This window comes from Plectropomus leopardus, chromosome 22 (genome assembly GCF_026936395.1).
Source record: "Plectropomus leopardus strain MGB_pleo_1.0 chromosome 22, ASM2693639v1, whole genome shotgun sequence".
NCBI lineage: Eukaryota > Metazoa > Chordata > Actinopteri > Perciformes > Serranidae > Plectropomus > Plectropomus leopardus.
Window position 1 is genome coordinate 19,740,247 of NC_142197.1, and position 23,667 is coordinate 19,763,913.

Genomic DNA, 23,667 nt, shown 5'->3' on the forward strand with positions numbered 1-23,667 from the left:
TGATGAGCCTCTTCATAACAAAATAGATGGACTCCTTTGGAATAGATGGAAAAGAGTGCAGTGCTGATTTACTCAAGGTGATCAAGTTTTCTTCAGCTGCACAGTAATGCATAGCCTGCGTCAAATATGGCAGACAGCTGAGTACATCACAGTTATTCATAGCATGTGTGAGTGTGTGCACATGTATATGCATGGGAGATTGATAGCTCATCACATTTCCTGTCATGGTGTAAATGTCACCTCTGTAGCTCGCAATGATGAACGCAATAATGTGGTTGGTTCATCATCTGTAGTGTTCATTTCCATGGTAATGTTTGTCCAAGCATGCACGCATGCACAAACACACACACACACACACACACACACACACACACACACACACACAAACACACAAGAAAAAAGACACAGGTTAAGATGACAAACCTGTGACCAACATATAGAGTTTTTTCTGCATGTCTCTAAGATTAATTTCCTTGCCATTCAGATTCCGTTTTCACCAGCTATTCTTGTCTTTTGTCCTATGCTAAATGAAAGTAGCATTAAAAAATGCAGCATCAAGAAAAACATATTCCTGTATTCCTATTCCCCAGGCCTCTTCATTATTGCCATTTTCCACCCATCCACCAGATGTTCTTCGACTTTTCCCTCCTTTCCTATCACCTAACTGTCCCACCCATCTACTCACCTGCATCTCAGCTCCTCATCAGCCACTCTATATATATATTGGCCCAGTTACTCTATTCCTCTGTCTCTTCATCAAAGTTGCAATGTGGTTTTATGACTAACTGAGACTTTCTTTACTTGCAAAATTATCTTTAAAATTGACAAAAATCATATGTGTAAGTCAAGACACAATTCAAATGGAGTTGTGTGTTTGTCGTTAATGACTGCCGTACATAATATTTTCAGAAATAACATCCCATGGTGTTCCACTGGAAAGGAATTGACTTTGTCTTTCTATTCCCTTTGGCTGTTGTCCTTTGACAGCTGAGGGGGAAACAAGATACAACTTTCTCAGCACAATATTTTCTTATTTTTTATCCTTGCTGTTTAGTATATGGAAATAAATATAATCTTACCACAGATGTCACTTCATTAATCTAAATTTATGAATACACAAATTCAACATGAATAATAAAGAGCACAAATATTGGGCCTATTGTGTCATTTTTATTCACCCTTAAGGACTGTAGTCAAATGGTCTGTCAGTCCACCATATTAGTTAAGAAATATCTCAGAAACTGAATGAATGAATGGATTAACATTTATGGTCCTTAGAGGATACATTTTAATAATTTTGGTGATCCCCTAAACTTTACCTCTAGCAACACCATGAAGTTACATCTGTGGTTTCAAGCAAAATGTCCATTATACAGCGCCTGGGTGGTGACATGGAGAGAAAAAATAAATGAATCGAGACCCCATTTTACTACATTTTACAAGATGCTATATCGTGGTCTCGAGATACATTTCTTGCCTTCATTTTGATTAATTCATCACCTCATTTTGGTTAATTTGTGTGCTTGAGATAAGTGTATCATTATATAACATTACATTGAGAAAGTCAGCATAATGCAGACAATACAATCCACGAACTCTAAATATCCTCGATAACTGCCTTTTACTAATAATAATAATCCCTTGCAAAGCAAGTGTTGTCAATGTCTTAAGTCATCCTCAAGCTACAGGGATACTTAATTGAAGAGTCTTTATCCATATCAACTAAGACAAGTGCCTAAAGCAGGTGGTAGCTGGAATTAAATGATCTGATTAGCCTATTGAAATTGAGGCCGAAGCTTTGGCGACCATTTAACTTTTTGTCCTTCTTCATCATCAATTCGAAATTTTCATCAGTCCAATACTTTGGTTCATGAGCAAATACCTGCAAAACATTCATTAATCTCAACTATAGTTTTGATTACTGCTATTTAGCAATTGTTAGGTGCTAACACACTAAACTGAAATGGTAAATATGGCAAACTTTATACCTGCTTAACACTGGCATGTTGGCATGGTAACCATGACTGTGTTCACATGCTAATGTTTGCTTTTAGCTCAAAGCGCTGCTGTGCCTAAGTGCAGCCTCACAGAGGTGTTAGCATGGCTATAGAATCTGAGTCTTGTTACAAAATAACAGTATAACATGACATGACACCTATACAAAGCGTACCATGATAGCATAAATTTGTAATACAATACGAATGGCCCTGGTGAAAATAATATTCCTAGCTCTAAGTATATTAATGTTATGCTCTCCTCACTATTCACTCCTCACCGACCTTACATTCTTTTATCCATTTGCTGCCATAGGCTGCATCCTATTCATTTTGGATTTCTGTGTACAAGGAAGGACACAAAATAACTGCAGTGAAAGGCCTCAGAAGAGCACTGACTGACATCAGGTGAAAGTGAAGGAGGGGAACAGAAATGAATAACCTAGATGGCTCAGTGGTGCCAGGGAATTATTACAGCATGCCAAAAAAGAGAGAAATAACCTCAATGTGAATAGAAACTGTGGCATTCATTATGAGTCTAAAACATTTTTAAAAGTGCACCCACGTTGCGTACAGCAAGGTTCTGCCAAAAATATGTGCCTTATATATTTGGAAATAGATTATTCCACTTGAGTGTTTTCTCCTATTCTGTATTTTATCTCTTGCACCTGTGCCACGCCGCGGCTTGAGCTGGACCCCTTCGCCGCCTGTTCGCTCATGCATCATGTCAAATCGCCGCCGTAAACAACCTATTAAGTGACCTATTTATCTGGGCCAATTCTGCTGGCTCACTCACCCCAATTACTTTGCCGGTGGAATGTCTACTCTGGACCACTTCACATTGGTTTACACTTAAATCGATACTTCTGCAGAACCAGAAAGTGCTTCCATGTGCTGGCCCTCTCAGCACCACCTCTCATGGCACCCTTAACATATTATGTAAGATAAGGGCTTTGCAGAGAGGCTGTGTAGTTGTATCTGTGCTTTTGTTAAGGGTCAGGAGGAGGAATTCATGTTATTTTGTATTTTTTGCTTTTGTTGTTTTAATTAGGCTTGTCAGAGATAGTTATCTCAATATCTACCAGACATAGCAGAACATTTTTTTGTAACCCTGCTTTTTCATGTGTTCATAATAATATGCACTTTTCAGAGTGCAGCCTCCCCAGCTGAAGAATGCTTTAGCACGTCAGTTCCATTTACTTATGAAGTTGTACCAGTGCATTTTCTGCAATTGAGCCGTCAGCGGCTGTCAGTCAGGGGAAATTAACGAGTCTGCTGATTGCACTGCTGGTAATTACAGAGTGCAGCTGGAGCAGTGCTGTGTCAAGCCAGGGAGATATTTTAAGCTTACGTCTGTCCTTTCTCCCAACAGCCAGGTCAAGTAATGCTCTATAGAGGATCAGCTAAGAGCTCAACACTGACCGCAGCCGATATCTGCAACCAACAGGAGTGCCGAGTGGTAAGAGACATGCTGCCATAGCCAGAAAGTCAAAGGTTCATTTCCTGCATGCCCAATTAATCTGTCAGTGTCCTTAAGAAAGACTCTTACCTGCTCTCCCACTTTTCATTTAATGCTTATAAGGATGCATAACTAATAATGTGTGATAAAGAAATTGTTCCCCAGTTTCTCGTAGCCAGACCTATCTCTACAGTGCTTTGTCAGCACTTACTTGAAAAAGTCATGAAGCACACATTATCACTCTGCCAAAAGGGGGAAAATGCTCCAAATTGTTTGTATTTTTATTAACCAATCACAATCTTCCAAGGCTGTGCAAAGCCCAGGGTGACAGGTGGGCACACACACAGTGACAGGGCTAACTGTTTGAATCACATGAGTAATGTTAATTAATGGTTACGGGATTAACAACAGAGTCGAGCCGTTTAGGTATTGCTGTGAGTTTTTGTTGGGACCATTTGCCCAGTGTTGGGTGCTAGCAAAGCTAGTGAGTTAGCTTTTAATGGGCAATCTTGTTGCAAGGAGAGTACATCCGGACACGGCAGCAACAGAAGGTTTGCCTCTCCGACGGGAAGTTGGGGCGGTTCCTAATAAGACGTACGGGAAAAAAAAGCCGAATTTAAGGTATCATTCGATGAGAGACACCTTAAAAGATGCTGCAAAAAGACTGCATTGAAGTGCATTCACTAGTTCTTTTATTAGTTGTAGATCTTTACAAAAATTCGCAGCCACGCCTTATTGCTGGATCCAAATCTTAGTTGCCATTTTCAGCATGTAAACTTTTAGCCCAGAGGTTGGCATTTCCTGTAGCAAAGGTGATTTTGAAAACACACAACTAGCTCCAAGATCAGACAATGAAGGCTTTTATGAGCTTTGTATAGTATGTGCAAAGTTTTAGATCATATGATGGATTACTCAGCATCTACTGACCAAAATTGGGATATGCAGATATTGCTGATACCTTTGGTCTATCCCCTTTTTGCAACTACCAGGGTTTCTAATTTGCAGCTTACTATCCTGCTTAAAGCATTAGGATGTACTCCATGGGCCTTTCTTTAATTCAGGATTCACTTAAGAGCTACAATCTTCCCAGTTAGTCAGAGACATTATTTAAAATCTAAGCTATGTCGTGGACTGAGTAAAGTTTAAGTGTTCTCGCAGCAGTCTATAAAGCTGTGTGTAACAAATGACCCTGCCACTTAGCCTCCACTGTGGCTTTTAACAGGGCTATCTGGCAGAGAGAGGCAACAAGGGGACAATGTAACTGTCCTCAGCAGGTCCATTTATTAGTCCACACACATGGATTTTACACAGTGCAGACACACATTCTGCACATCCACTCTCTAAAATGCATTTACTTTCTCACATACATTCACACTGGACTGCGTTCACAGAATGTTTATCTATATATATATCTAAAAATGGGAACATTGAAAGGGGTTGCTTGTGCATATAAGCATTAAGGCTCTCTTTCCAGTTGCATACACAAAACAGCATCTTCTCTATATTTCCTGAGTAGTCGCTTGTAGTTGTGCCAACCATTGACGTCAATGTGCGCCAAAGCCATCACCATGAAAAAAAATCTTACTTTTTGCACAAATTTCACAATATTATAACGTAACTAGAATATATGTTTGTGGATTTATTTCCTTGACAGTCAGATATTTTAGTAGCTACAGCAGCTACAGTCATGGCAAGAGCATCATCCTAAATTATTTTTTTTATAATTTCTGCTCATTTGTGTCACTTCCAGTCATATAACTTACCATTCCTTAACCAGCAAGTAGTTGTGCCCAGCTCCTCCCTCTGTTCCCCAGTCACTTGATCATCACCTGCCAGTGACCCATCGTTCATTCCCCTAATAAGCCACTCAATATATGTACTGTACCTCCCCACCTGAGCTGCATACCACCTTATATAACTTGCTGGCTTTTTCTGATATTTAAGTGAATGGTTTGATATCTTGGGAGCTTATTTGCTAACTTGCCCAGAGTTACATGAGATAGTCATCAATTTCCAGGAGATTTACTGTTACTTTGAGGTTGCCAGGCAACCAGGAGAGTGACTGTGCTTGACTAAGAAATAGTCCACTACATAATCTCTATGAACAGATATGTGCATTTGAATGCAGAATTTGTAGACCATGGGACAAGATTTAACGCAAACGGTTCTGTCCTGCCACATTCTTACCTGAGGCCATCCAGCAACATTCATGCAAACATGAAAGATGCTTTTTGGGTCGCATACTTGCGCCGAAAGCACTGACAGAGCGGCGCTATTTTATGAGTTCTATTCTATGAGTTCTCCTGAATGAGAACAGACTTGGAGGTCATTGGTCTACCTCTAGAGTCCCTGATTTTTGATTCCATGTCTTCAAATGGCAAACGTGTGGCAGTCTGTTCATATTTTCAGACTACCAAAAAAGTGTTGTTGCTAAATCTTGATTCATATTTTATCTGAAACATCCAGCACCACATTTTTATGCAACTCTCACCTTGCGACAGCCATCATGAACAATGTGGCTGTTTTTACTGCACTGAATATAATGCATTTAGCTGATGCACCTCTCCCCATTTTGTATATACAGTTATTCAGCGAAGGTGCATCAGCTAGTATGGCCAAATCCTTTCTTCGCCTCTAGTCAGCACCCAGCCGTGCTCAGCGACACAACATAATGTCAGAGAGCGGGCATGTTTTGACCCTGTGCGAGCCAATCGATCTGATTCAGTAAAGGTGTGCCAGCTAGCATGATGGGAAAGGAACCAAGTCCCCTCTCTGCTTCCAGCAAACACACCCGCGCACATAAATACATCTTAGCGCTTAGAATTTCTGTGCCTGAGGCAGCTGTGCTCTTGAGTTTGTCCTTTAAGAGTGCATTCAGATGTACAGATGAGTGAATCATCCCATTCAAACTGCAAGTCAGAACACCATTTGTGTCTATTTAGTCTCTTTAGAAAGCTCCTGCTTCTTTTTTTTCTACAGTTTTTTATTCAGCACTGGAGGTGGTGGACAGATCAGCACAACTGTCCCTCCTACACATCATCCGAACCAAAAAAAGAAAGTGTTGTTTTTTTCCCCCCGTCTAAATGACAATTTAATCACCCTTCAGTGGGCCAAGATGCAATATCAAAACCGTGAATATAATATATTATATAATATATTGCAATATAATGCAATCTTCCCTTAAAACAGTAATTGGCCTAAACAGAATGCACTTTTTGGTCATTCGTGGTCACTCAGCCGTACATGCATTAGTCAAAGCAGTGGCCTTCAGACACCCTTTGGTCAAGGCTTAGTAAACAACATTATAAAGAAACTTTATTTTATAAAGAAGCTCAGTGCATCTTGTGTTTTGCTGGTGTCTGAAGCAAAATCCAGAGACTTTTGTTTCATAGATTACCTTAATTAATGCTGGGAATTTGGGATTCATGTGTCAGGAGATTTTATACCTCTGATGTTGCACAAGCATTGAGCAGTGAGGAATTTAGACATTATGTGTGCGTGCATGGTTTGTGTATGGATGTATTCATTTAGCAAGAGAGTGCTAAAACCTCTCCAGCATTATTTGTGGGTACAAATGTCTGACAAATTGAGTAAATGGCACATATTTTGGAATTGTCCTTCAATTTTATTATATATTATACCACAAATTACTGTGCTATTATAAAGGACTGCCGATGCCCTCATAGCTAATGAGCTCTTTAGGGAAGCAAGCCTTGGAAATAGACAAGGAATAAATAACCAATAATAACTTGTAATTTTCTCTGAGAAAAATACAGCTTTTAGGTTCGAGGGGAGCACTTCAGAAGCAGCGCAAATTGAGAGCATGATACAGCCAGTGCATTTAATTTATTTTCAAACCATAATTGAGTATGGATATTGCTACCATAAGGGGCATAGGACTTGGGGGGCACAAAGATACTAGAATAAAGAGCTGTGGATTCGGGGAGGGGTCTATAAATTATGCCTATATACAGGGTCCAGAATTGAGGCTATGCTGCTGGCTGTTATCCACACAAGATCCAAGTGTGTTAAGGACGGGGGTCTGCCAATTGCTCTGAAGGCCGAAAGCCCCATTAGTCCAAAAAACATCCCATTGCTCCAACAGCACGTTATCTTGAAAAACAAACACCCATTGGTATGAGGTCCAGTTTCTCCAAAATACAAACTCCCTGCATTTAGACAACCCAACTGCTAAAATAAAAATAGTTTTTATAAACCATGGATATGTTTCATTTGTCAACAACATTATGGTGAATATCTTGTTTTGGCGAAATACACCCACATTTGATGGCACAAAAGTTACAGGCACCAGTGGATGAAAAACACCTGGGATCGGTGGCTTGGTAGGTAAAAAACCCCAATTGTTTTTTTAATCACTGCTGGGGAATGCCATATGGGGTTATAAAAACCGCCTGGATGGGTGAATAAATGCTGCAAAGAAACGCTGTGAAGGGTTAGTAAAAACACTGGGGATGGATAACTCAAACATTGCTGGTAAAAACAATTGGGATTGGTGGCTCAAACATCACTAAGAAACACTGTAAAGTGTTGGTAAAAGCACTTGGGATCAGTGGCTCAAACAACACTGGAAAACGCCATGAAGGGTTGGTAAAAACACCCAGGATGGGTAGCTCAAATGCTGCTGAGATTAGCAGTGAAAGATCAGTAAAAACACCAGAGAAACTGAAACTAACTCCAGGGAGTGTGTATGTTTTTTTTAGAGTAACAGGATTTCAGAGCAATGGGAGTTTGTTTTTAGGATAATAGACTTTCCAATAAATGAGCTCTCACTCAAACGGGACACTTTTGGACCAATGGGGCTTTGGAATTTTGGGCAGAACAATGGCATAGGACAGTGACTGTTACCTTTAGATTTTCCTAGCTAAAGGTATTCTAACAGTCATATTTCCTTTTTAAATAAAACACAAATATTAGATTCATAAAATCTGCAAAAGTGAATAACTTTAAAAAAAAAAAAAAAACACTTGAAGGTACTGAACTTTGGCATAAACAGCCCTCCAAAGCCCATATTCAATAATATTAGCATGGTGAAAGAGAGAAACAAAACTGATATATTATTTATGTTGAAAAAGTAGCAAAATATCCCCACTAGTGTCTTTCTTGGAAAAAGAGCCATTGGCTCAGGGTCATTGCTTCAGATTATCTTAAACCTTCCATCCAAGGGCAGAGTGTTACATAATTCTGTCTCTATCCTCTGCCTCAGATTGGACAGGCCTGGGTCCCTCCAGATGTCTGTGTCTGCATTTTGTGTTACGCACATGTGCATGCCAGCGCTCTTGTTTGGGTATGTGTGCATGCTTGCGTGTCCACTGGGGCTAGGCACCAGGAACACAGAGAGAGGAGCAATGTCAGGGGTTTAATAACATAATCCCTACAACCTCATCATAACAGCAGGGGAGATGTCTGGGGAGTCTAATTTGAAAAACAACAGAAAAACGAAGCCACACTATATTTTTGTCTCCCTACTTTCTTCCGTTAATTAATTTCCCCCTGCCGTCGCTGCGCCTTCATTTGTATGGGGTTACCATCTCTGCCTGGAAGAAATATTTACAATGCAAAGAAATAATGACTCTTGCTTTGCTTTGTCTGCTGTGTTTGTAAGCACTTTTGCTCCGATCTATAAAAACATGATTTTGCACACAAGGCTTACATAGATTTTTGCAGAGCCCTGGCATTGATTGGAGATGCAATTTGCCAACCTCTGAAATCCTTCAGGCCAATTTCCATATACTTCTTGCTCGAATAACAAACAATGCAAACAACGAGTGGGGAGCAGAATAATATCTTTTAACAATGCTGTGCAGGAGACACTGAAATGAAGTCTACTGCATTAAATTCTGCTTAAATTAAGGGGCATAAAGCTACTGCAGTGTCATCCTAACTGTATAGTTTTATGGCTGCACAGCTGCATTGAAACAAATGATATCATTTGCCTGCAATGACTTATAAATCAAATAGTACGGAGCTACTTGTGAGTTTCAAATTGGAACGCTATGATTAAAATTGAAAATAAACCTTATTTAACATTGTCGAGCTCGGGTGAATTATGCAGACAAACACAGCCTTATCGCAGAAGTCATTATACAGCCTGAATGCCTGCAACCTTTTGATGGCAAGTGTTTGTGTTATGTAAAATCACAAAGCAGGCATGCATTCACAGAGTGGCATTTTCCTTCCAAGAGTCATCCATTTTACACAGAACAATAACACTGTCATGCATTTCATTCTTCTCACATGTCTGGGCCTCGCTGTGGCGCCGGGCGAAATGAACATAGAGAACGTTCTTAGCTTACAGCTGTTGACCCTCCATCTGACCTGGGAGACTTGTGGGAACCTCTGGCACTTGGCCGAGTCAGCACACAAACACACATCCACGGTTTGCACGTTTTTTTGTTTTTTTTTCTGTGCGGGGAAAGATATCAGCCTGACTGAACGTTATTGAGACCCAGAGGACTACATGCACTCAGGCATGCATACACGCACACACACAGAGGTAGCTAGCGGAGTAGGACGCAACCTTGAAAAAGCTCCGCTCCCCGGGGAGATTCCCCTGAATGGCCTGTTTGCAAGAGCAGAACAATTGCTCGTTCACTCCATCTTTTCATCCCTCTAACGTTCTATCTATCAAAAGAGAGAGAGGAACCTTGATTCATGAGCCATGAGTTCAGTGGACAGATGTTTTCCTGGGACACTTCACTGGGACACTGGGACATATAATATGAAATAATAAAACACGGAGGTAAAGAAGCCACAGAACCAAATTATACTACTGAAATTAATTTTCTGTATATCATTTTAAAATGGATATTAATTATTCCAAAAAGCCATTTTATTTTTGAAAATAAAGTCAGCTTGCAGGTTGTAACACACAACAGACATTTATGCTCATTTTTCAAATTCCATTTTCAGTTCCAGGTGTCCAGACCAACCAATAAGTCTATTTCAGTGAAAACGAACCACAATTTCCCCTGGGGATCAATCAAATATTTCTGATCTGATTCTGAAATTGACAAACTGAACAGTCTTTTTTTAACCGCTGGGAGAGTGTTGACTTCAGCAATATGCTCGATCGACACTACAAATTGTGCAACAGTTGTCTTTTAAAACAACAAAATGTGCAAAAATTAGGGATGAACTACACAAGCGCTGCATAAGTATGCACAGCTTGACAGGCATGACAACAGTTAACTGAAGAAGGGCAGGGCTTTGATTGGTTAATAATGACACTGGTGTTTTTTGAGTTTTTTTTTTTTTAAAGTATTTTTACAAGCTTTAGAACATGATTGCAAAATACTCTGACTCAGACTTAGGCACCTAAACCTTTTGTTGTGTAAGCCTTAGTGATGATGAAACCAGGCAGTGAGAAAAACTGTGAGGAGGATTTGTAGCGCCTCTGTTACTTTAGATGATGCCACCAGCATCGATATCTTCACTCCATTCACTGTCTTAATCTCCTTTGTAAGGGTTCATCTCAAAAAGTCATGTAAGGTTATCTCCACCAAGGTACAATCTTAGCTATAATGAGGCTCGTGCACTGAGCAGAATATTAAGGGGTGGAATTCTAAGCTGTGCCCTCAGATGGCAGAAAATCAGCTCTTACTCTCACATTTCCCATGTTAAGTGATGTCTCGCTGAAGAGGCTTGTTTGACAATCCTCATATCTTGCAGTAGACATTAGAGGGAGATAATATAGTCGTTGACATTCGCTCTGACCAGTTGAACGTTACTGTGATTCCATATCACAACGTAATATATCTATCTACGAGCTAGCTTTTGTATTTGCCTGCATAATTTTTTGCAGTTTCACCTTTTCTCCACTCGCATGTTGATTTAAAACACATTCATGCTTCAGCTGTATTGGACCACAGCAGAATCAACGAGCCCTCGTGAGCTGTGATATGTTCTTCTCTCTCTTGTTCTCCCTCTCTGTGTTGCTGGCTAGGTTCTGTCCTTGGCTCAACCTGCCCCCAAAACGAGTATACATTTGCATGCATTAGGGCTCTCCCGTGGCTTGCCTTCTACCCGCTGTGCCGTCGAGTCTGATTAATGATCTGAGTGTGCCACTTCTCACAGCAGCCGGGCAGACCGCCTGCCTGCTCTCACATCAAACATCCAAAATGTGGGCAAAAATGTCGGATTTCATTCGCTACATCTAAAAAATGAATAACAGATGCTTGCCTGCATGCTTGCAAGCACACAGGAATACGATATCTAACAGCATGTGTGCACTTTTTTTATGCTTACATGCGCTCACATCTGTACATGCATAAATATGTATGTCATGCAGGTACATACTGTACATCGCACAGCTTGCGATTTTCATCCCGGTGCTTTCTTAGTGGTAATAAGAGAGACTAATGAATGAGCACACTCACCTGCAGAGAGGGCAGCCTCAGGCCAGCACATTTGGAATATGATCACATAACTTTTTTACCTTGCTATCATACACTCATGCAACACAGCCTCAATAGCATTGCAGGAGGTCATATTGTTCACTGGACAGAAGCCTACATGTAATTTTATAAAAACACATTGAGCATTAAATCTCTTTGATTCGGGGTGCTTGGCATAGAGATTGGATGCAGCTGGAGAGTGAGGGGGTGGCAACTGTCCAACAGTGCATTGGACCAGTGTGCCATGACACAGCGTAACTGAGTAGAATGACATTTAAAGGACCTTTTTAACCGTATTTACTCCACTATGTAAATTAACAGCCTATATTTATTTAAAGGTCCAGTGTGCAGGATTTAGTGGGATATATTGGCAATAATGGAATATGATATAATATGTTTCTTTAGAGTATAAACACCTGAAAATAAGAATTTTTGTGGTTTTGTTACCTGAGAGTAAGCCGTTTACATCTACAAAGGGAGCTGGTCCTCGTCTTTGAAGGTTGCAATTTTGCACCACCATGTTTCTACAGTAGCCCAGAACAGACAAACCAAACACTGTCTCTAGATGGGCTCATTCGCATTTTCGCATTTTCATGTTAGCCACCATTGTTAGCTGCCACTCTGCAACGAGAGCATCAGGAAGTGTGAAAATGCTTTTCAGTCTTTTTACCAGTATAAATAAACAGGTCCGCTTGTCTGGGAGAGGCAAACCTCTGTGGATAATGCAGCTCCTGCTAAAAACCCCCTGAACGTTTGGATCTTAAGTTATCACAGAAAAAAACGTTAGCACACATTAGCAGGTGCTAGGCTAACTGTCAGTCCCTGAGATGCCAAACAGCATCTGAGAAACACAGTTTTGTAACATGAAACTGCTTTATTTATTGTTTTTACCGTTTTTAATACCCAGGTCGGTTTATTCTGGAGAGGAAGAGACCTTTGTGGATAAATCGGCTCCCGATTAAAACTTCCTGGACGTCTGGACCCTAAATTATCAGAGAAAAAAGGTGAGCAAGCATTAGACAATATTAGGCTAACGGCTTGTCTCTGACATGCCAAACAGCATTGGAAAAACACTGATTTTAATGTCAAATTGTTTTAATAAGTATTTTTACCAACTTGAAACCGCAGGCCTGTTTGTTTTGGAGAGGAGAAGATCTCTGTGGATAATCTGGCTCCCAGTCAGAACCTTCTGAACGCCTGGATTGTAAATAAGGTGAGCGCAAATTAAGTTTACAAAGGTGGCAAGGAAGTGTTGGCATTTGTTACATGCCAAACAGGGAACAGCACTGATTTGTAACGTGGAACTGCTTTATTCTGTGTTTATACCAGTTTTAATCACCTGGTCCATTTGTTTTGGAGAGGAAGAGACTTCTGCAGATAACTTGGCTCCTGGTAAAAACCTCCTAAACAATGAACTATGAAGGAATTCTAACTTTGAGCTAGTTGCAATCTGCAATCCTCATTTCTAGATGCCATAAAATCCCCCTAATCTAACATACTGGACCTTTGAATAATTCATACTATTCTGCAAATCCTTTTTTAATTATGATTCTTGCATGAGGATATGATACCATGAATATAGGGTCTAGTCTCTAATGCATTCAGGTTGTTGATCCTTGTTATACTGTATGTACGATAGCTGTAGGGCGTTGGAGCTAGGAGGGCATTGTGCTCCATTGTGAAGAAAACAAACACAAAAATGAATGCCCCACAGTCCTGACATCAATCATCGGGACTGTGTGATCCGCCTTATTGAAGATGCCTTTGTGTATTTGTGCATGTGTGTATTTGTCTGCAGCAGCGTTGGTGAATCCTGACAAATTGACCAACGATGGCGGTCATTTGGTACAGCCACATGAGCTGCTGTGTTTATTAGCCGTTTGACATTTATTCCAAGGCAGAGGAGAAGAGCATTGAACAGAGAGGGAGGGAAATGGGAAGGACTGATGGCAAGGAAGGATGGGGGTAGCCGTGGAAACCCTCCATGCGTCTTCCCAGGCACGAGCTGCCATTGGCGGAACACTTGGCGTTTTTTTTCCTGCCGAAGATCGCATCGTCTGGTGCATGGAAGACACCTCTCACGTTCCCATCCTCCTTTCTCTTTTTCTCGCTCTCTTTTTTCTCTCACTCTCTGAGTCAAGCTGTCTCCCACAAGCAATGCAGAGGCTCGCTTGTTCAAATGGAATCCCCCGCCCCCCCTCCGTTTTCAAAATGAGGGCAGAGAGAACAAGAGAGGGAGGGGAGGAAGACAGATTTGAGAACAGAAGTCATATAAATACATTTATTTTTTGACTCCCTCTCTCTCATGCCAGTCTGTGTTTACGGAGGTGTTCTGTTAGTGACACTACCACAGTGGTCACATCTCATTTCCACTGTGTTTACATACTCAGCCTGTCAGGATTGCGATCACTCTCCCCTCATCTCCTGTGTCACAGATACTGCCTGCTGAGCATGGACTGAATTGAACCCTTTGTAATAGCAATGAAGGTGCTGTCTGTGTGATTAGAGCTGGGCTCAACAAATATGACAGCGCCTTCTGTGTATGTGTGTAAATGTTTATTTGAATAAATACGTCTGGCATTAGGTTTTCAAGGCAAAACAGCCCATTGTTTCATCCTCACCTCCTCCGCTCAGTAAAGCAAAAATGTGAAGAAGCAGTATTTTGGTCCCCAGAACTGATAATTAACTGATAAAAAAAAAAAAAATTCACCCGAGTGAAATTGTCACTTAGCCGACGCTCTTTAGGTGGTGACTGTTGAGCGTTGTCATGGAAATAGGCATAGGTACAGTGCAAGAGCCTCAAAAACTGATCTGTTACCATGGTTTCATTTAACCGAGCATTCCAGCCGTGGTTGTGTTAATCATGAAGCACTCTGAAATGCACGCCTCATAGCGCTTTCCACACATAAAACATTCCCAGCAATCAAGCATCTGCTGCAGAATCATCATTATGATCCGGCGCGCAAGGATCCTCTCTGTCCATTCTAATTCTACGATATGAACCTGCTAATCTCTCGCCATCCGTCTTATTTTGCATCAAAGGAGCATTTGATCAAAGGATAATTGGAAAGACACATCATACAAGACCTTGCACTTTTATCATTATCTACTCATCAGAAAGGGAGGGGAAAAAAAGGAGGTGTTTGTAGCGGAACCCATGAAAGGGAACCTGAGGTCTTTGTTGACTCTGATGCAAGGCTTTGAGAGTCGACCTGCCCATCCTCAAAGGCGACCTGAGGAAGAGTCAAAAGTCATTGCCACCGTAGCATTCCTTTATTGCCATTCTGTATGTGTCAGCTGCATTTTACTGTCAGAAATGTTATTTCAACTGCATAGGGGTGTAAGACTACCTGGAAAACTAGAGCATGATATGGGGAGGAACAAGGACAAGACCTCTGTCTAAGGGATACTTTCCGATTTTCAACCAGCTTTGTATCAAAACAGTGTTGATAGAATGTGGAAATGGCAAACTTCATTGTGTTGTCAGTTGTCAGTTGGCTTAAGATACTGATGCCAAAAACCACCTTTTGCGGCAGTATGATATGCCACCAGGTGGCATCAGTTTGTAACATGGCCGCACGGAACCTGATGTGGTTGAATGATAAGCCACCAGTTGACTGCACAGTATCTGTTGCGGCAGTATGATGCACAGACGGGGAGCATCAGTTGATCACAAAGCCGGACGGAACCTGTCACGGCTGTATGATACACTGCTAGATGGCGTGTGTATGGGTTCATGGGAAAGTCACGCTGTACTCCATTAAAACAAGGTGCATTTAGGTCCTGTTAAGTCTGGAAAAGTACCTTGATAATGCCTAGTGACTGTCTATATTTGCCCTGTTTTTGCCAATGGGTAACCATATTTGGAATGTAGTTGGACTTTAGTGAGATTCTGGTACTTTCCGAAGCCACTGACTCATCCTACTTTCCGATATAAGCTAGAGTTAGGTGAATGCTCGGGGCCCATCAGCCCATCGTCTGTACTTCTATGTACTTTTATAGCCATTTTTAATCAAATATATCTTGAACTAAGAGGACCGTCTCAATAATAATCTTCAGCTACAGTACTTTTTTGCCTAATCCTAACAATGTGCTTTTGTAGACTTTGATTGTGGCAACCCAGAACACCAACAGCAGACACAGGAGGATACCTACAGCGTGATATGCAGACACAAAAAGTCCACTGAAAAAGCAGCTATATGAGACAACTTAGGATGAGAATGAGTTGTGCAAGACATGTCATCCGACAAAGTTTCACTAGTTCTTTGGCTGCTGCTTGAACTACAGACACAGACACAAACAGTATACAAGCAAATCCTATCTCTCTCAAACTTGGACCAAAATCTGATCAATCTTTAAAACGAAACAGTATTGATCGAATACACATCAAGATTATGTTACTGCACTGCCTATTTCTTATCTTAAAATTTTTAAAAGCACATTTGAGTGCTGTGTTCAGCTGTAATAGTAATAGTTTGTAAACAGGAAGTGGGTGCCAAACTGCTTCCTGCAGAGTGAAAATGAATTTTTTTTTACATCTGATATCAAAAGGTAAAACTAAGCAGCGCTGATCAAATATAAACCAAGATTTTGTTACTGAGTTGCATATTTCTCACCTCAAATGCTTTTAGAAACATATTTTAGCGTACTACTTAACTGTAATATGAGGTATTTGTTAGTGAAATACTTCTTTAATTGCCCCCAAAATGTGTCTGTGTCATGTGGTTAAATGTGCTTTTGTATTTTGCAAATACTTATATCTGTGCAACAATGAGCAACAAGCCTCACAAATAAAGTAGGACTGGAAGAAAAGAGAAGCAGGGGAGAGTGTGTGAAACCCGAGCATCTCTTTTTCTATCGATTCAATGCAAAGACAGTCGCCATGGTAACACAGCAGTCCCACTGTAAGCGTCTTTCACTCTCCGCCCCCTCTCGCTCTGCCCGCCAACAAGGTATACAGGCACCCGCCGACGCCGAGCGATTATGATATGTTTTCTCTGATGAAGTGTTGACAGACGGGCTCCGCTGCTTTCCCATTCATTTGCCCATCTGCATTCTGATGCAGCTTTTAATATACTGCGCCAATACTCAGAGAGGTAGTTCTTATTTAAGTGTCCTCTTATCTAATCTGATGAGACAGGAGGAAAAGTTCAGGAAAGGTCACAAGGAGCTGAAGTGTGATCGGGGCTCGGTTGTGTGTTTTTATTGTTAGTGTGTGTGTGAGGAAGATGGAATGTGTGTGTAGGGGCAGTAAGGAAAAGGGATGTCAGAAAGAGAGAGAGAGAGCGAGGGAGAGAGAGTGGAGAGGCAGTTATTCACATAAGCTGACAGCAGCAGGCTGAGGTGCTGTTTCCTCTCGCCTGTCACTCAAACTAAAATCAATTGGTGTAAAAACCAATGAGGGAAACTGGACTTAGGCAGCCTGCTCTTTCCCTCTCTCTCACAAACACATACACACACACACACACACACACACACACACACTATATCCATTCTAACTCTCCTTTCTCTTTTACTGTACAGCCACACACATACCCCCACTTACAGTATACCACACACACTCCCATCCTCTCACATTTCACTAGCCTCGTAGCTGGTGAACCATAACAGGCCTGTCTCCCCTTACTCTCTCCTTGTTAGCAGAGAGCGAGAGAGTGAAGTAAGAAAGAGAGCTACTGTACATTGTTGAGAGAGGAAGACGTGGAGAGAGAGTTGAGCATGGGAGTTTGTGCACCTCAAGGAGAAGAATAATAGCTGCTTTCCAGAGACATAATTTCAGCTCAGTGAAGAGGGACTTGATATACTTTAAGTGATACCCATGATAAAAATAAATATATTAAAAGGGCTCTCAGAAATCATAATCTTTTCCATGTTTTTTATTAAATATTGATGCTTTTATGTCCCACCCCCCCGTCTATATCTGATACTATGGCCCTGCCCACACCAAAGCCTTCACAAAGGTCTGACATTACTCTTGGAACATGTGTTACTATGGTTACTATAGGGTTACTATAGTAGAAATACTGTCAGCATACTCTAGGCTACAGATATTGGCAACAATGTTTCTGCCATAAAGTCAGCACATCGCAGTTGCAGATGTGCTGGATCATGATTGTGAAAGCTGAATATTTCATGAAGTGGCCAAATACATTTTTCCACAGTGTTTACCCAGCCCTGTCACAATAAGAAAATGTTGGCACTGTATGTTTTTGCAAACGGTAAATACGTTACATTCACACATTTAAAAAATATCATATCAAGGTCTCTTCAAGTGACATAACTGCCTGCCAGGCTGCAGACCACTGCAGACCACTGTTTAAGACAAACTACATAGCCAGTTGTGTTTTAGCAGGTCATCGCTGTGTTTACATTGTCTTTTAGGCTCCAAACATAGCTGTTTTTTAGCGACGTGTCTTTGTTTTTCCAATGGGTTTTGTAGTCTCCAGATGTGGATGTCGTGTAGCAACCCATTGTTGTTATTCGAGCTGCTCTTTGGGCTCCAAACGTGAGTGTTTTGTAGCAACGCTTCTGTGTTTTTCCAAAGGATTTGTACACACCAAAAATGGATGTTTTATAGCAACCTGTGTGTGTTTTTCCAGCCGACTTTTAGGCACCAAATGTGGTTGTTTTGTAGCGACCTATCAGTCTTTTTCCAGCTGCTTTTAAGGATCAAAATGTGGACGTTTTTGTAGCAATCGGTCAGTGTTTTCCAGTGGCTTCTTAGGCTCCTTCTTACGCATTGGTAATGACCTGTCAGTGTTTTTCCATTGGGAATAGTGCCACAAAAAGTTGTTTTGCACTGAGACATAGTTGCTTTTTTTGTGGGGTGGAAGGGTGGGAGGAAAGTGTCTCTCACTATAGCCCATTTTCATTCCCAGGGCATCAAATACTGCCAGTTTGTCATGGCCCATAGCTTGTGATTTCAACACAGAAGACAGCCTTTAGCATTTTTCTGAGACACACCAGGCTTTCAAATCCAATGGAAACCCATCCACAGCAACAATTGACACTGAGAGCAACTGATGTAGTAAAAAAAAGCAAGTTTATTTTGAAACGACAACACAAATAATGAGTAATGAGTGGAAATGTCCTGAACTGATGCTTAAGGGGTACCAAGAGTGTCATATGTAGTTTGATTTTTAGGACCACTGACCAAGCATTTATTTGATGAGTTGGGAGTGAGAATGTGTTGGTTATAAATATTTTGCCTCTCTGCTCCTGCGGCATGTATTTGTGAGGCTTCTGAGAAAGAAAGCAACCAGCTATGAAGCTGATATCACCAAAAAGTCTAATATGCCAAATGCTTCTGAGGAGAAGGGATGAAAAAACTAATTTATAACATCTGGCCAAATTGCTAAAAACCAGTGTTGAACCCCTCTCATTACCCAGATACAAAGAGACTTTGACTGGGATTCTTCCAAGGCGAGATAATTATACATCACTTTGTGAGATGAGCCATTTTCAGATGAGCCTAAAAAATGAACAGGATGATGAGGAAACATGAGTTTGGCTTTTTCTTTAAAAAAAAAAGAAAAAAAGGCTTGTATTTCGAGAGCCTCTGTGCAATTGAACACTAAATCATTTCCACAAACCACAGACTTCCACAACATCCAATGATCTGTGATGAACTCCAGTAACAGTGGCACCAGAGAAATTGCTTTTTGTAACATAATTTAGAGGAAAAACAGCAACTTTATTATCTATTGGTCTATTATAGGACAGCATATTATTTTTATGTGCTGTAAAAGTATGGTGCAATCTCTCTCTCACACACATATACGCACCCACTAATGAGGTAACATATTACAGTACTATATAGAAAATGTCTTTTTCTATTGCCTTGTTAACTGTGGAGACAAATATATAGTTAGCAGCTCTCATGTTGTACTCTCAGTTTGTGGCAGTGTGTGGATGCATGAACCACAGCAGAGTGTGTGTTGTGAGTGATCTCCCATTGGGAGTCCCGTAGAGAGCGCATTAATCAGACCCAGGGGACCCGGGCCTCAGACAGGGCCTTCTGCGAGGCATGTGTGCTTGTGGAGAAGTGTGTATGTGTGATGAGGGCTGTAGAGGCCAGTGTGAGAATGACTTGACAGACATCTGATGGGCAGGGGAAACACAGGGAGGAAAGCAAGATAAGGATGCAAGTGTGTCAACCGGATACATTGACTGTGTTTACTGATTAACAAAATCAGTAGGATTCATCCTACGAGAACCAGGAATGTCTGCACAAGATGGCATTGCAATCCATCCAGTAGTTGGCGAGATTTCTCCTTGAACCAAACCGTACAAGGATCACCAAAGCTACTGTAATGCATTGTGTGTGATCACTGACTGTGATTCAGTAGCGGTTGAGAAACCTCATTCTGAGAAAACAATGATATCTTATTGTGTTTTTAACATCTTCCTGAGAAGTGTGAAGCGGAGTGAGAGCTTGTGCACACAACATGCTTGAGTGTACCTAAAAAATGTACCACGCATGGATTCCATGTCCATGCAGCGCTAACCAGCATCAAGGTAATTAAAAAGCAAGGACTTTAACGCTGGTTGTCCAGGTGATTTAAGTCACATACGCTCACATGCAGACCTTTTGTCACACAAACACACACACATACGGGGCGACAGACAGTCTTACGCAGGTGATTTACGGTGGCGGAGCTGTAAAAATCGATCGGAGTCAGGGTCACCTCATACACAGCAGCAATCTACACATCTCATCCCTCCATCAGTCTTGTCCTCTTTCTTTACATCCTTTAGAATCTACAGTTTCTTCCATTCATCTGCTCAACACCCCACATCTCCTATATTTTTCTCCTGATTTTGTCCACTCCATTTGTCTTTCTTTCCCAACACTTGCCTGTTCTTCACCTCATGTTTCAACATGGCAGTTTCTCATAAATTATGTCTTTAATTTACATCCGTCTGTCACAATCCTCTATCCCTGCCCTCTTAATCCTTCTCCTAAACCCCCGGTAGTCGGTTCCATCTCTGTCTTACTCTCATCCATTGTACGTTGTTAACCTCACATTGCAGTGTGTGTGTGTGTGTGTGTGTGCGTGTGTGTGTGTGTTTACAGTGCCCATGATAGACTTGTGTGGCAAGTCAGTAGGATTACCGCTGGGCATATCAATGCAAGGAAAAGGAGAAAAAGTGGAGCTGAGGAGAGAGGGAGGCAAGGGGAGGTGAAGTAGGGACGCAGACTGGAAGAAAATGAGAGGAAGTGGCTGGCAGCAAGAGGACCAGAGGGAGGACTGGTATTACGAGAGCAAATGGGAGTGGACGAAATATTCCCTTTCAACATAAGGAAATTGAACGTTATGGTATTAATTAGACCGCTGAGATTTAAGATTCTTCCCGAAACAGCGAAAATGTCAGAATGCTTATTTTTTAATTTGATAGTGAGATTCAGAATTTAGTATTTATGCCTTACATTGAGAAAAGTGTGAGGTTTCTCAGCCAGATGAAATGTATTTTTAGTTGTTACATGAATTCCATTATCTGATTCAATTCTACAAAAAATTGCCTGTGATGATTGTTACCGAATGAAATGCAAAAGGTAAAAATAAGGTAAAAGAACAAGAGTACTACACTCATAGAAATAAGGGTTCCAAAAGGGTTCTTCTTGAAGAGCTGAGGTTCTGCCTGGAGTCATTTGCCTCTGAGGAACCCCTTTTTGAAAGAGGTTCTTCAATGGCTCCTTAAAAGACTAAGGGTTCCATTAAGAACCTTTTTTTGAACCAAAGTACCCTTTTTTGAAGAATGGGTTCCTCAGGGATTATTTGTTAGGGAAGGGGTTGCAGTAAGAACCATTTTCAGTTAAAGAACTCTTTTTGGAAGACACAGTAATACATGATTGTTATATTACTCCAATTTTTACCCATGTTTCAAATCATATTTTTAGATATAGATATATCTAGAATCCTCATGTTAAATTAATTTGACTTGTGTTATATCTTCACCATAATTTCATGCCATATAATATAACACAGTCTGCTGACGTTCTTTTTTTTTTTTTAACTACAACCATAATTAATTGCTAAAGGATCTATGGGCAATGTAATCAATTAGGTGCCCTGCGTGGGATGAAACCCTTTGAATTTACAATGGTTCTTGAGAGAATCACTGAATATGTTCTTGCATAAAACCCTTGGAATATAAAAGGGTTCTTGGTACATTATTAATGGGTTCTTAGGTTGGGTTCTTGTCAGCAGCCTTAGGAGGTGGAAGGGTTCTGGATAGAAACCCAAAGAGAAAGTTACAGTTGGAACCAGTTTTATACAGAACCTGTAGAACCTCTCATTGGGTGTTGTGGGTGGAACCCTTAACACATGGTTCTAGTTATAACCCTTCATGTTGGGCTTTTGGTAGAACTCTCTGAAAGGGTTCTGGTCAGTGAACTTGCATTCAAATTGGGTTATATTTACTGTGTGCACGCCACCCCCCCACCCCCACCCCCACCTTATGTGGTTTTAGTTAGCGCCTTTCATTCTAAGAGTGTAGAAACAGAGGGCACAAAAACATAAGCTGCAATGAGGGAAAATACTGCAAAGACAGATCACTCTCATTCTGTGACCTTTTCCTCAAAAATGAAGACAGATAGAGTGAGAGAGAAAGAAGGCTTCGTGATGAAACCCATTCCTGTGCGCCTGGCTGCCAACAATATGTTGATTCTCAATATGGTGCACTCTTTGTGTAATCCTAACTGCCCACACACGGCCATATAATACAGTACACAAGCGCACCTAGAAGAAACACACATACTCTTAACACATTCTGCAGCATTTTATACACCCATACCCCCCGCATGCCCACACGTGCAAAGGCATCGTCACGGGTGAAGACGCACATGTGAAGTGAGGTTTTGTACACAAAGGGATGCAAAGAAACACACACACAATACGGTATGCAGGCACGAAACATGACACAGTTTACCTTGGCTCCAGACTCACCGAATGAATCACCCTGAAATCTGTCCCTTCTGTCCAAAACTCTCAGCCTCAAAATCCCATTCTGCTGTAAAGAGCAGGCAACAAAATCAGTGCATAATGTTGCTTTATGTCTCTTTGACTTGTCATATCGAGGACACGGGTATTATACAACCAAAAGGGTAAAGAAATATCCTTTTGCTAAAAATGACAAATGTATTGTGCCACTTTCACCATCATATTTTCTTTTTTTACTGTAAAAAATGAGACAAAATTAAAGTTGTTTGTAGGTTCCACACCTGGAATGTGTATCTTCAGGCTTTAAAGTGGTCTTAAGAGGCTCAGCAACATACAAGAGAATGTCAATAGCTTTGCCAGCCCTTCCTCATGCAATTCCCGTTTTACTAGTCTTGCGAGAGCCCGAGGGCCTTCGAAATGAACAGACACCGTGAGCTGTGTCTGAGTGATTTAACCCTTTTGTAAGACCAACATCACAGAGGGAATGAGAAAGGATCCAGAGGGAGAGAGAGGGAGAGTGAAAGTGAGTTATATGGTTCTGTCAAATGTTGCTCTGACATTTAGGTCAGGCCAGCGCTCTAAATGGCATGCAGACAGATTTACTGAGGGCTTTCAGAGAGGCCGACTGCTTGTCTTCTGACTGTCACACACTCAGGGCCTGGTCATCACTAAAGCTTTTCTTAACCCGTTGCTACATTTGCCGACATGTCAGTGTGATCCTCAAAGGTGTCTTTTTGTCCTTGACTTGCCTGAATCCACTCCTGAATGGTATTTTCTGGATCTAAATGTTATGTAAGCTTGGTGTACATTTACTTTATAGTTTTTATTGAAGTGGTTTTGTTGTTTAGACAATACAA

At 41.1% G+C, this 23,667-nt stretch overlaps 1 protein-coding gene across 1 annotated transcript in view; it reads left to right on the plus strand.

Moving 5' to 3' along the window:
• Positions 1 to 23,667, plus strand: part of foxp2 (forkhead box P2) — a 178,933-nt gene that overhangs the window by 9,367 nt on the left and 145,899 nt on the right. The window contains exons 2-4 of the mRNA XM_088073077.1: positions 3,367 to 3,453; positions 12,775 to 12,871; positions 12,996 to 13,080. The gene's annotated coding sequence lies outside the window, so the exon portion shown is untranslated. The remainder of the gene's footprint in view (positions 1 to 3,366; positions 3,454 to 12,774; positions 12,872 to 12,995; positions 13,081 to 23,667) is intronic.